Below are 12,515 nucleotides of genomic sequence, written 5' to 3'. Positions count from 1 at the left end.
CATGTTACCAAGCATTTCTATGCCTTAGTTTATATATCTCCAGATTGGAGAATAAAAATCTGTGAGATTAACAGGGACCATCAGTGGCAATTTATGAGACTTAGTGATAGGTCACATGGATAAAATAAACAATATATTTATTTCATTCATCCACTCAATAAATATTCTGAGCCTACAGTTATCGTAGGGCGATATGCAAGAGTATATACTGATGAATAAAACTGAAAATTCACATGGTCCCTCTCTTGCATTAGAGATCTTGGGCTCTTTCACTCTAAGACAAATATCTGGTAGAGAGGTGATCCCTAGTTCTTACCACCAATATTATAACGGGGGTTTAAACTGCATTTTAGGTTAATTTTCAACTGCGATATAAAAAGAACAGATATGCATAATTATCTTTCATTGAATAATTTTAGGTGCCATGAGAATTAGGTATACTGACTCAGGGCATAATGGCTAAAGCTTTTTGCAAAGGAACATTTTATTATCAGCAAAAAACATGATTTAGAGGCAAATGACTGAAGTTACTTAGACTCTGTTCTTTACTTGCTATATAACTTAGGGTAAGTGACAATCGTCAGTACTGATACTCTCTTCTGCAAAATGGGAACAATTTTAACAATGCCCTACATGTGTGCTTCTTAATGTTCCTGTGAGGCTTAAATGAGATGGTGAATATGAACTGAGAAAATATAAGGGCTATAAAATAAGTAATAGGTAGAAGATACTAATGTTAACTAAATGCTTTGTGATAAATAGAAAATGGATGCATATATATGTCATTCTTAATTAAGAATGGGAAATGATGGCTCTTCCTTTTGTTCTTTGTGTTTGTGAATATACAACTAAAAAAGAATGCTGATATATAAGGTCGTTTTGAAAAGTTTGAAAGTAAAACATTAAAAAACAATACACCAGTACCCAAAGCAATATTCAGTGCAATCCCTTTCAAAATACCAATGGCATTTTTCACAGAACTAGAACAAACAATCTGAAAATATCTATGGAACCACAGAAGACATCAAATAGCCAAAACAATCTTAAGAAAGAAGAACAGGCCTGGAGGTATCACAATCCCAGGTTTCAAGATATATTACAAAGCTACACTGATAAAAATAGTATGGTATTGGCACAAAAACAGACACACGGATGTATGCAACTGGGTAGAGAGCTCAGAAATAAACCCACGCTTATAGGACCCATGAATCTATGACCAAAAAAACAAAGAATATACATCTTAATAAATGGTGCTGGGAAAAGTGGACAGCTACATGCAAAAGAATGAAACCGGACCACTTTCTTACACCATAGACAAAAATAAACTTAAAATGGATTAAAGATCTAAATGTGAGACCCAAAACCATCAAACTCCTAAATTAAAAATGCAGGCAGTAATCTCTTAGACAGTGGCCTTAGCAATTTATTTATGGATATGTTTCCTCAGGCAAGGGAAACAAAGGAAAAATAAACTACCGGGACTACATCAAAATAAAAAGCTTTCACATAGCAAAGGAAACCATTAACAAAACAAAAAGGCAAACTATTGAATGGAAAAGATATTTGTATATCCTATATCTGGTAAAGGGCTAATATTATATAAAGGATTCATAAAAACTCAACATCAAAAAACAGTCTGATTAAAAAATGGGCAGAGGTCTGGAATAGGCATTTTTTTCCAGAGAAGACATACCGATGGCTAACAGACACATGAAAAGACGCTCAACATCACTAATCAGCTGGGAAATGCATATCAAAACCACAATGAGATATCACCTCATACTAGTCAGAATGACTAGCTAGTATCAAAAACACAAGAAACAAAAAGTGTTGGTCAGGGGCACTTTGGTGGCCCAGTCGGTTGGGCCTCTGACTTCGGCTCAGGTCATGATCTCGCGGTTCTTGAGTTCAAGCCTATGTGGGGCTCTGTTCTGACAGCTCAGAGCCTGGAGTCCGCTTCGGATTCTGTGTCTCCCTCTCTCTCTGCCCCTTCCCTGCTCATGCTCTTTGTTTCTCTCTCAAAAATAAACATTAAAAAAAAAAAAAAAAAGGTGTTGGTCAGGATGTGAAGGAGACATAACCCTCACGCATTGTTGGTGGGAATGTAAATTGGTACAGCCACCATGGAAAACAGTATGGAGGTTCCTCAAAAAAACCCCAAAATACCATACAATCCAAAAATTCCACTACTGGGTATTTACCCCCCAAAACCAAAAAGCTAATTTGAAAAGATATATGCACGCCTATGTTCACTGCAGCATTATTTATAATAGCCAAGATACAGAAGCAACCCAAATGTCCACTGATAAGATGAATGGGTAAAGAAGATGTCACCACACACACACACACACACACACACACACACACACATGAATATTAGTCAGTCATAAAAAAGAATGACATCTTGCCATGTGCTATAACATGGATGGATCTAGAGGGTATTATGCTAAGTAAAATAAATCAGAGAATAAATGGCATATGATTCTACTTAGATGTAGAATCTAGAAAACAAGTGAACAAATAAACAAGAAAACACTTAAAAAAATTTTTTTAATGTTTATTTTTGAGAGAAAGAGCGAGAGTGCATGAGCAGGGGAGGGACAGAGAGAGAGGGAGACACAGAATCTGAAGCAGGCTCCAGGCTCTGAGCTGTCAGCACAGAGCCCGATGTGGAGCTCGAACTCACAAACCGTGAGATCGTGACCTGGGCCGAAGTCAGACGCTTAACCGACTGAGCCACCCAGGCGCCCCAAGAAAACAGACTCTTAACTACAAAGAACAAACTGGTGGTTGCCAGAGGGGAGGCAGGTAGGCGTATGGGTAAAATAGGTGAAAGTGATTAAGAGGTACAAACTTCCAGTTATAAAATAAAATCAGTCATGGCGATGAAAATACAACATAGGGAATATAATCGATAATACTGTAATAACACTGTATGGTGACACACAGTGACTACATTTATTGCAATGAGCACTGAGTAATGTACAGAATTGTCAAATCACTATGCTGCACATCTAAAACGAATATAACATTGTATGTTAACTATTCTTCAATAATAAAATAAAATCTTTGTTTAGTAAATCCACCCCTCCCCTCCGCAATACACCAAAACTTAAATATTCATCAACAGATGAATGGATAAACAAAATGGCTGGGATATTTTTCAGCTATACAAAGGAATAAAGTACTGATACATGCTACAGTGTGAATGATCCTTGAAAACATGCTACATGAAAGAAGTGAGACACAAAAGGTCACAATTATATGATTCTATTTATAAAAAATATCCAGAATGGGTTAAGTCTCCAGAGATACAAAGTAGACCAGCTGCCAGGGGCTGAGAGAAGTGAAAATTGGGAAGTTACTACTTGATGAAAAGAGTTTCCTTTTGGTAGGATGAAAGTTTAGTTCTATCCATTCAATACCTTCACAAAGTTAGAACTAGATAGAAGTGGTGACTGCACAGCAACCAAAACGCTAGAATCAGATAGAGGCAGTTATACTACTGACACTGAATGATACACTTTAAAATGGTTAATTTCATGTTACACGACTTTCATCCCATCCTTACACCTTACACTAAAATTAACTCCAAATGGATCACAGACCTAAATGTAAGCACTACAACTCTTAGAGTACAGGAGTAAATCTTCATGACCTTGGATTGGCAAAGGATTCTTAAATATGACATTAAAGCCACAAGCAACATTGTTTATATACACAATGGAATACTACGTGGCAATGAGAAAAAATGAAATATGGCCTTTTGTAGCAACGTGGATGGAACTGGAGAGTGTGATGCTAAGTGAAATAAGCCATACAGAGAAAGACAGATACCATATGGTTTCACTCTTATGTGGATCCTGAGAAACTTAACAGAAACCCATGGGGGAGGGGAAGGGAAAAAAAAAAAAAAAAGAGGTTAGAGTGGGAGAGAGCCAAAGCATAAGAGACTGTTAAAAACTGAGAACAAACTGAGGGTTGATGGGGGGTGGGAGGGAGGGGAGGGTGGGTGATGGGTATTGAGGAGGGCACCTTTTGGGATGAGCACTGGGTGTTGTGAGGAAACCAATTTGACAATAAATTTCATATATTAAATATATAAAATAAAATAAAATAAAATAAAATAAAATAAAATAAAATAAAATAAAATAAAATAAAATAAAATTTCTTAGAAAAAAAAATAAAGCCACAAGCAACAAAAAGAAAAAGATAAATTGGATTTTATCAAATTAAAAACTTTTGGGCTCCAAACAATATCATGGGAAAAAAAAAAAGAGAGAGACAACCCCCAGAATGGGAGAATATATTTGCAAATCATACATCTGATGAGGGTCTAGTATCCAGAATATAAAAAGAATTCTTGTAACTCAACAATAAAAAGACAACCAAATTAAAAATGGGTAAAGGGCTTAAAAAGAGATTTCTCCAAAGAAGATAAAGAGCCAATAAATACATGAAATGATGCTCAACATCATCAGCCACTAAGGAAATGAGAATCAGAGTAACAATGAGATGCCACTTCATATCCACCAGGATGGCTATAATTGAAAAGACAGATAATCCCAAGTTTTGGCAAGAATGTGCAGACACTGAAAACTTCATGAGACTGGAAAACGGCACGGTCATGTTGGAAAACACCTTGACAGTTTCTAGAAGGTTAAACAGAGCTACCTTATGACTTGGCAATTCCACTTATGAGAAATGAGAACACACACCTCCACAAAAAGCTGCACATGAATGTTAACAGCAGCATTATTCATATGGCTAAAAAGTGGAAACCCAAAAGTCCATCAGCTTGTGAATGGATAAACAAAATGGGATGTATCTACACAATTAAATATTATTCAGCAATAAAAAGGAAGGAAGTATTGATACATGCAACAACATGGATGAACCCCGAAAACATCATGCCTTAAAGAGAAAGAAGCCAGTCACAAAAATCCAGATATTAAATAATCTATTTATATGAAATATTAGAATAGAAAAATCTAGACACAAAAAGTAGATTAGTGGTTGCCCAGAGCTGTAAGCGTGTGTGTGTGTGTGTGTACGTACAAGAATTAAGAACAGGAAGTGACTGCTAAAAGGCAGAAAGTTTCTACTTGGGGGTGATAAAAATGTTTTGGTATTACATAGCAATGGTTGCAGAACTTTGTTAATATAAAACTGCCAAATAGTACAATTTAAATGAGTGAATTTTATGGTATTTCAATAAAGCTATTGTTAAAAAAAATACCATAGCATTCTCTCTGATCAAGAAAAACTTTTATAAATATCAAGAAATAATTATTCTTGAAAAAAAATTAAGTTGAAAGGTAAGATTGCTTACACGTATCAAATTACTTTAAGGAACATACTACTTATGCTGCTTATCTTCCTTCATGCCAAATCAAATATTAATGCTTAAAAATTTGGCCAATTTTAATAATAATGCTATATCTACAAACTTTAAAGTATTAATTTTGTACAAATACTGTTTTATTTATTGAAAAATTTGAAACCTGCTAGTTTACTTTAAAATTCACTTTCAGGGGTGTCTGGGTGGCTCAGTCAGTTAAGCATCTACTCTTGATTTCAGCTCAGGTCATGGCCTCACCATTTTGAGATCAAGCCCTACGTCAGGCTCAGCGTGTAACGCAGAGCCTGCTTGGGATTCTTTCTTTCTCTGCCTCTCCTTTGCTCACTCTCTCTCAAAACAAATAAATAAACTTTAAAATTCACTTTCAGAAGAAAAGAACCAATGCAAATCTCTATTTTGAACTTGTTGAAATAGCAAAGCAATGATAAAAGTTTATCATTGATAAAAAAGTTTATCAATGATAAAAGTTTATCTGGATAAATCCAGATGAACTAAAGACTCAAACTTTTCTAAAATTTAATGTTTAGATTAATTCTACTTAGGTCATGCCATCACTGCCAGAACAAGTCAAAGCGGCGTTTTTTTTTTTTAAAGAGGTACATTATGTAACTTACAAGTTGACATTCTGAACATGCTTAAAAGCACCTTCACAATTCTCCTACCATCTTACAGAATAAAGTCTAAGTACCTTTTATCAAAATAGGAACTACAAAATGTGGCTCCCACCTGCTCTCTTCACCTCTATTTCTCTCCTATTCCTATACCATTTTCTCTTTTACCTTATGATGCAATCACACTGATCTCATTCTGCACCCAACACACCATCTTTCCTGGCATTTATACACCGTATATATTGGTTCACTAGCCTAGATTCTGTTGTTCCACATGGCAAATTCCTACTCATCCTTCAAATTTCAAATCCTCCATAAAACCTTTCTGATACGTGCATGGAAAATCATTTCTACTCCTATGCTGGGACATTTTTTCAACTCCTAATTAATGTACTTTTCAAGATATATTGTAATCATATATGCTTTCCTATCACATTTGAGGAGGAGGCTATGCTGCTGTCTTAATCTCTGGAACCATAATACCAAGCAAAATACTGCTTTCTGGGTACAAGCTGGCTTTAGTTAAATGAATAGCTTTGGGACTTGTCCACATTCTTAAACATTACATAGGTCCAGTTTGCAGACACTTATATACCACATAATCTATATTATTGACTAAATACTATACATTTGCTGGCTGGGGAAAAAAATAAAGCATTTTCAAATGTTTAGTATTGCACTTAATCATATTTGGGGCTAGCCTAGACATCTAATTACTACTTGAATACTATTTCTATTTGAAAGTACCTTTAAAATTTTAACTCTAGCTGGTACCAAATTTCCTCCCACTGAACCCCTAATATTCTGCTTCTCATCTTACAGAAAGTTGGGAGTTTACAGCTATAGCAATCATATATCTATGTACAGGATGTTTACAAGCTAATTATTCAGGTAACAGGTACCACATTAAAAAAAATGTATATGAATACTGAAAACCCTCAAATACTTTTCTTGTAGCATGAATATCCTTTTATATCCTTCAGAGACCCAGGACATGTGTTCAATTTATAAAATTTAAAAAATCCGTTCCGTATGTATTGAATTCAGCTAAAAGATATTTACTTGTTAAAATAATAAAACAGTACATCAAATAAAGGGAAAGACAGATTTGAACCTTTTAAGGATTCTCTTCAGGGGTGGGGAAAGGGGGGAGATATTGGTCAAAGAGTACATACTTCTAGTTATAAGATGAATACGGTTAGAAATCTAATGTACAGCTATAGTACTATAGTTAATAATACTGTATTACATATTTGAATAAACAAAAAGAAAAATTCTCTTTGGAAGTGAGACCTAAGTAGGCCAATAAGGTCTTGTTATCTACAGGCGTCGACTTTAACTCATTCTGTGTCAAAATACGACATTATCTTTTAAAATTCCCAAGGCAAACCATAAACATATCATTAACTCTGATGCAGCACCTAGCACTGAATAATTACTATTAGCTTGTGTGAAAGTCAAACAAGAACTATGACCTTAAAACTCATTATGAAAAATCAAAAGTTTTATTCCAATAGCACTTACAAAATGTAGCACCAAGCTGTCACATTCCCAGAGCCATGTAAGAAAGCTTCCTGTTGTTCTCTGGCCATTTCCTAACCTGAAAATTCCCTAGAGGAAAGGTGACTGAGAGTTTGTATAGCAGGTAACAGAAGATTAACTGACAGTGCTTTTCAGGGAACAGGGCTGAGCACAGCCTAAAGTCTGAATTAGTCTTTGCGTTACTTCCCTCTTTGACATTATTTCACTTCTCCATTTTTATTCCATTGCTATTCCCTTTCACTCCCACTTTCAAGTTGTTATCCCTTACTATTAGAAGTCTGACAGTATCTGTCTGCAGTACAGTACCTAAAACTAACAGAAGGTCCACTCTAGCACTAACAACTAAAGGAGTCAATACCTGAGACCAAATAAACTAAAGAGAAGAATTTAAGATAAAACCATATGGGAACCTGACAGCTTGCTAGTTGCTCAAGCTTCCTTTAAAGTTTATTCTCCAACAATTCTGAACTTTTAGGAGCTTCTAATAAAATATGACTGCCCCTAGTAAAAATCCTATTGTAGTTTTCTAGTGTGTATTTCGTGAGAAAATTTTTAAAAGAAAGTCTACCTATAGCATGTCATTTAGAAAATATAATTAGATTGTAAATGTAAGATTGAAACTGAAATAAAAGTTTTCCTTTAAAATCGAAAGTTAAAAAAAAATATTCCTGTACTGGACTGTTGCATAACCTTGTTGTCAAGAAAACCGTAAGCTTTAATAAGTGAAAAGCTAAACAAGTAGTTTCTTTTACCATAAAGAGGAATTTTACTGATTTCCAAACCTGCCCATTAATATTTTGTTGTTGTTTGATAAATTTTTTCAAAATTGGAGAACAATTCCATGTGAACAAAACACACAAAAATCTTATGAATATAAGGAATGAATACCACTAAAATGCTTAAAAAGTAGAGCACTCCAAATGTCTTTATTATAGATACTTATATGTAATCCCCACAACAACTTGAACCACTGTCTTTTACCTCTTTACATAGGAAAAAATTATTGCAACTGAGCAGGTTTAAAAAAATAAAACTAAAATTCATTCACTCATTCATTCATTCATTTGAATTTTATCAAGAAAGAAAATCTTAAGCAGGCTCCATTCTTAGCACGGACCCCAACGTGGGGCTTGATCCCAAGACCCTAAAATATGGCCTGAGCAGAAATCAAGAGTCAGATGCTCAACTGACTGAGTGCCCCTGTCCCCAGGTGTCCCTAAAATTCATTTAAAAGCTAAGATCTCTGGGGTGCCCGGCTGGCTCAGTTGGCAGAACATGTGACTCTTGACCTCAGGGTTCTAAGTTCCAGCCCCATGTTGGGTGTCAGAGACTACTTAAAAATAAAATCTTTAAGAAAAAAAAGCAAATTTTTCCTTGACTGCTTTCTTTCCTACTCAAAACATGTCTTTAATTTGCAATCAACAAACATATGACTTTTTTAACAAACCATGGATTGAGAACACCAGGATTCTAGTAAAACTGTCCATGGTATAGTCTTATTATTTTGTTCCATAATAAAAAAAAAAAAGGCACAGGAGGAAGATAACATGTAAGTAATAGAGTAGTGACTACTGCCACGTGCCCTTTAGTTCCTTCCTACTCCAGTGCTTTGTGTTCTCACTAGGAGATAGAGACTCTTTTCCTTTTCTTTTTCACACCTTCGTGTAGACAAAGAGGCCTTGGTTTGACTCCCCACTCTGCTGCTTAGTAGTTGTTGGACCAGAGACAAATGTTACTTAGCTTGTTCAGATCATAGTCAACTCATTTGTAAAATGAAGCCAATTATCTCTGCCTTATAGGATTGTGGAGAAGAATAAACTGAAATAAAAATATAATTTCAGGGCGCCTGGGTGGCTCCGTTGGTCAAACATCCAACTCCTGATCTTGGCTCAGGTCATGATCTCGCAGTTTGTGAGTTGGAGCCCCATGTTGGGCTCTGTGCTGACAGAATGGGGACTGCTTGGGATTCTCTCCCTCTCTCTGCCCCTCCCCCACTCACTATCTAAAAACAAACAAACAAACATCATCTCAATGTTAGCAATGACAATTAATCTTTTTGAGTCCTTACCATTTGCCAGATAGTGTTCTAGGCTCTTTACAAAGAAAACCTTCAACCCTTAAAATAACCATATGTAATCTCATTAGTATTGTTATTCCCATTTTACAGATGAACGAACTGAGACTCAATGAGTTTAAGAAACTTGTCACAAATCTAGGAAGGGTCAAAGTCAGGATTTGAATCTAGAAAAACTGACACAAAACCCCAGGGAGACGTATTAGCTCTTCAGTGCTGGCACTGGCATACAGTAAGTGCTCCATAATGTTAGGTATTATTGTAGTTTAAATGCCATGAGTTAAGAACTCAGAAATTTTTCTGGTGCGGCCACTCTGGAAAACAGTATGGAGGTTCCTCAAAAAGTTAGAACCAGAACGACCCTAAGATCCAGCAATTACACTACTAGGTATTTACCCAAAGAATACAAAAATACTAATTCAAAAGGATACATGCACCCCGATATTTATAGCAGCATCATCTACAATAGCCGAATTATGGAAATAGCCCCAACTATCAATTGATGAATGGATAAAGATGTGGTATATGAATATCTACAATGGAATATTCCTCAGCCATACAAAAGAGTGAAATGTTGCCATTTGCAAGGCTGTGGATGGAGCTGGAATATTACGTTAAGTGAAGTAAGTCAACCAGAGAAAGAAGACAAATACCGTATGATTTCACTCATATGTGGAATTTAAGAAACAAAACAAATGAGCAAAGAGAAAGAAAAGGGGGAAAGGGGCAAACACCAAGAAACAGACTCAACTATAGAGAACAAACTGACAGTTACCAGAAGGGAGGTGGGTGAGAAGATGGGTGAAGTAAGTGATGGGGATTAAAAAGTGCATTTGCTGTGATGAGCACAGGGTGATGTACAGACGTGCTGAATCACTATTGTACACCTGAAACTAATATTATGCTGTATGTTAACTGACTGGAATTTATATAAAACCTTTAAAAAAAAAAGAACTCAGAATTTTAAATCTGTAATATATTCAAGAAAAAAAATAGTTAAACAAGATAAGGTAATTGGAGAAAAACCATAAATGCTTAATCTTTTTGATTTCCCAATTTTTTTCAGTCTAAGAAAACAGAAGTTTCAACAACTGCACTTAATTGCAAGCAGAATAAAAATGAGAGTAATTTAGTTAACTATACTGGAATTAAAAAGATTTTTTTAAAATGAGAGTAATTTAGGCTGACAACATTATACAAAATAACACATTTTTGAAATGTGCAAAATAAGGATGAGAGGATCTGAATAATATATACATTAAATAGTAATAATTCAGGGCCTGAGAACAATAATCCATTTAGTAGCAATATCCACACGCTACAATCAGATCTTGGTTTCATTAAAATACCCTTTTCCACTAAACAAAATAGAACTATTTGGAGAAAAAGCTCAGTCCATGGTTGAAGCAATGTAAGATGAGCTAGGAACATCTTACTGAGACCTCAATGTGCTTAAAATATATGCTTAAAGACTCATGGAAACATTAAAAAAAATTTTTTTTTTAATATTTATTTTTGAGAGAGAGATAGAGCACAAGTGTGGGAGGGGCAGAGAGAAAGAGAAGGAGACACAGAATCTGAAGCAGGCTCTACACTCTGAATTGTTCCCACAGAGCCCAATTCGGGGCTGGAACCCACAGGCTGTCAGTTCATGACCTGAGTCAAAGTCAGACGCTTAATCGACTGAGACACCCAGGTGGCCTTCATGGGAATATTTTTATTTATTTATTTGTTTGTTTGTTTGTTTAATGTTTATTTCTGAGACAGAGTGAGGGGGAGAAACACAGAGAGAGCGAGCGAGCGAGAGAGAGCACGCGCATGAGCGGGGGAGAGGCAGAGAGAAGGGGGACAGAATCCGAAGCAGACTCCAGGCTCTGAGGTGTCAGCAGAGCTCAACGTGGGGCTTGAACTCACGAACCGTGAGATCATGACCTGAGCCAAAGACAGATGCTTAACCGAATGAGCCACCCAGGTGACCCCATGGGAACGTTTTTAAAAAACAGTTTGAAGGAGCTGTCACTGGGCCAAAACTAGGATAAGTTGCTATCAAAATAACCAATGTTTGTAATAGATTATTATCTAGTGAATAAAGTAAGAATCCATGAATCAATATGAACCCAAAGAAGTCAACAAGGGAGAAGAAAACGTTCTCCTTTACAGTGAAACCTTGGCTCATAAATATTGAAGGAATGTTGGAATTAGAAAATCAGCAATGAATACCTAAACTGAGTGAAAGTTTATAGTAAAGAACAGGGCATTACATGCTATCAAAAAATCTCCCCAGAAATTATTAAAAAAAATTTTTTTTAATGTTTATTTATTTTTGAGACAGAGACAGATAGAGCATGAATGGGGGGAGGGGCAGAGAGAGGAGTCACAGAATCTGAAGCAGGCTCCAGGCTCTGAGCCCGACACAGGGCTTGAACTCATAGACCAGAAGATCATGACCCGAGCCGAAGTCGGAGACTCAACCGACTGAGCCACCCAGGTGCCCCTGCCAAAAAAAATTTTTTTAAGTTTACTTATTTTGAGAGAGACCAAGATAGTGCAAGTGGGGAGGGGTAGAAAGAGAGAGGGAGAGAGATAATCTCAGGCAGGCTTCCGGCTGCCAGCACAGAGCTTGATGTGGGGCTTGAACTCACGAAACCCTGAGATCGTGACCTGAGCTGAAACCAAGAGTCAGATGCTTCACTGACTGAGCCACTCCAGCACCTCTCCCCACAAATTATTTATTAACTCCAAGAGGAAAAAGAAGTAACTTTACTGTGGAAAAACCTGGAAGACACCATTTTAATCAAGTGATCAAAGTTAACACCATCAATATGGAAACAAATCAACATCATGTGCCTTGGAGAGAATGCACTAAGAACACATTACTTTAGTGGTAATCCTGCCTAAATACATGATTTGAATCTAATCACAAGGA

General features: G+C 36.2%; 1 protein-coding gene across 5 annotated transcripts in view; it reads right to left on the bottom strand.

Moving 5' to 3' along the window:
* SEC24B (SEC24 homolog B, COPII coat complex component) overlaps nucleotides 1–12,515 on the bottom strand; it is a 99,834-nt gene that overhangs the window by 41,563 nt on the left and 45,756 nt on the right. The window lies entirely within an intron of this gene.

The sequence above is a fragment of the Lynx rufus genome, unplaced genomic scaffold (genome assembly GCF_022079265.1).
Source record: "Lynx rufus isolate CCGP_SWC_20201006 ecotype Redwood Valley unplaced genomic scaffold, mLynRuf1.p SCAF_3, whole genome shotgun sequence".
Lineage (NCBI taxonomy): Eukaryota > Metazoa > Chordata > Mammalia > Carnivora > Felidae > Lynx > Lynx rufus.
Note: the sequence above shows the minus strand (reverse complement) of the source record. Positions and strands in the feature narration are given on the sequence as shown.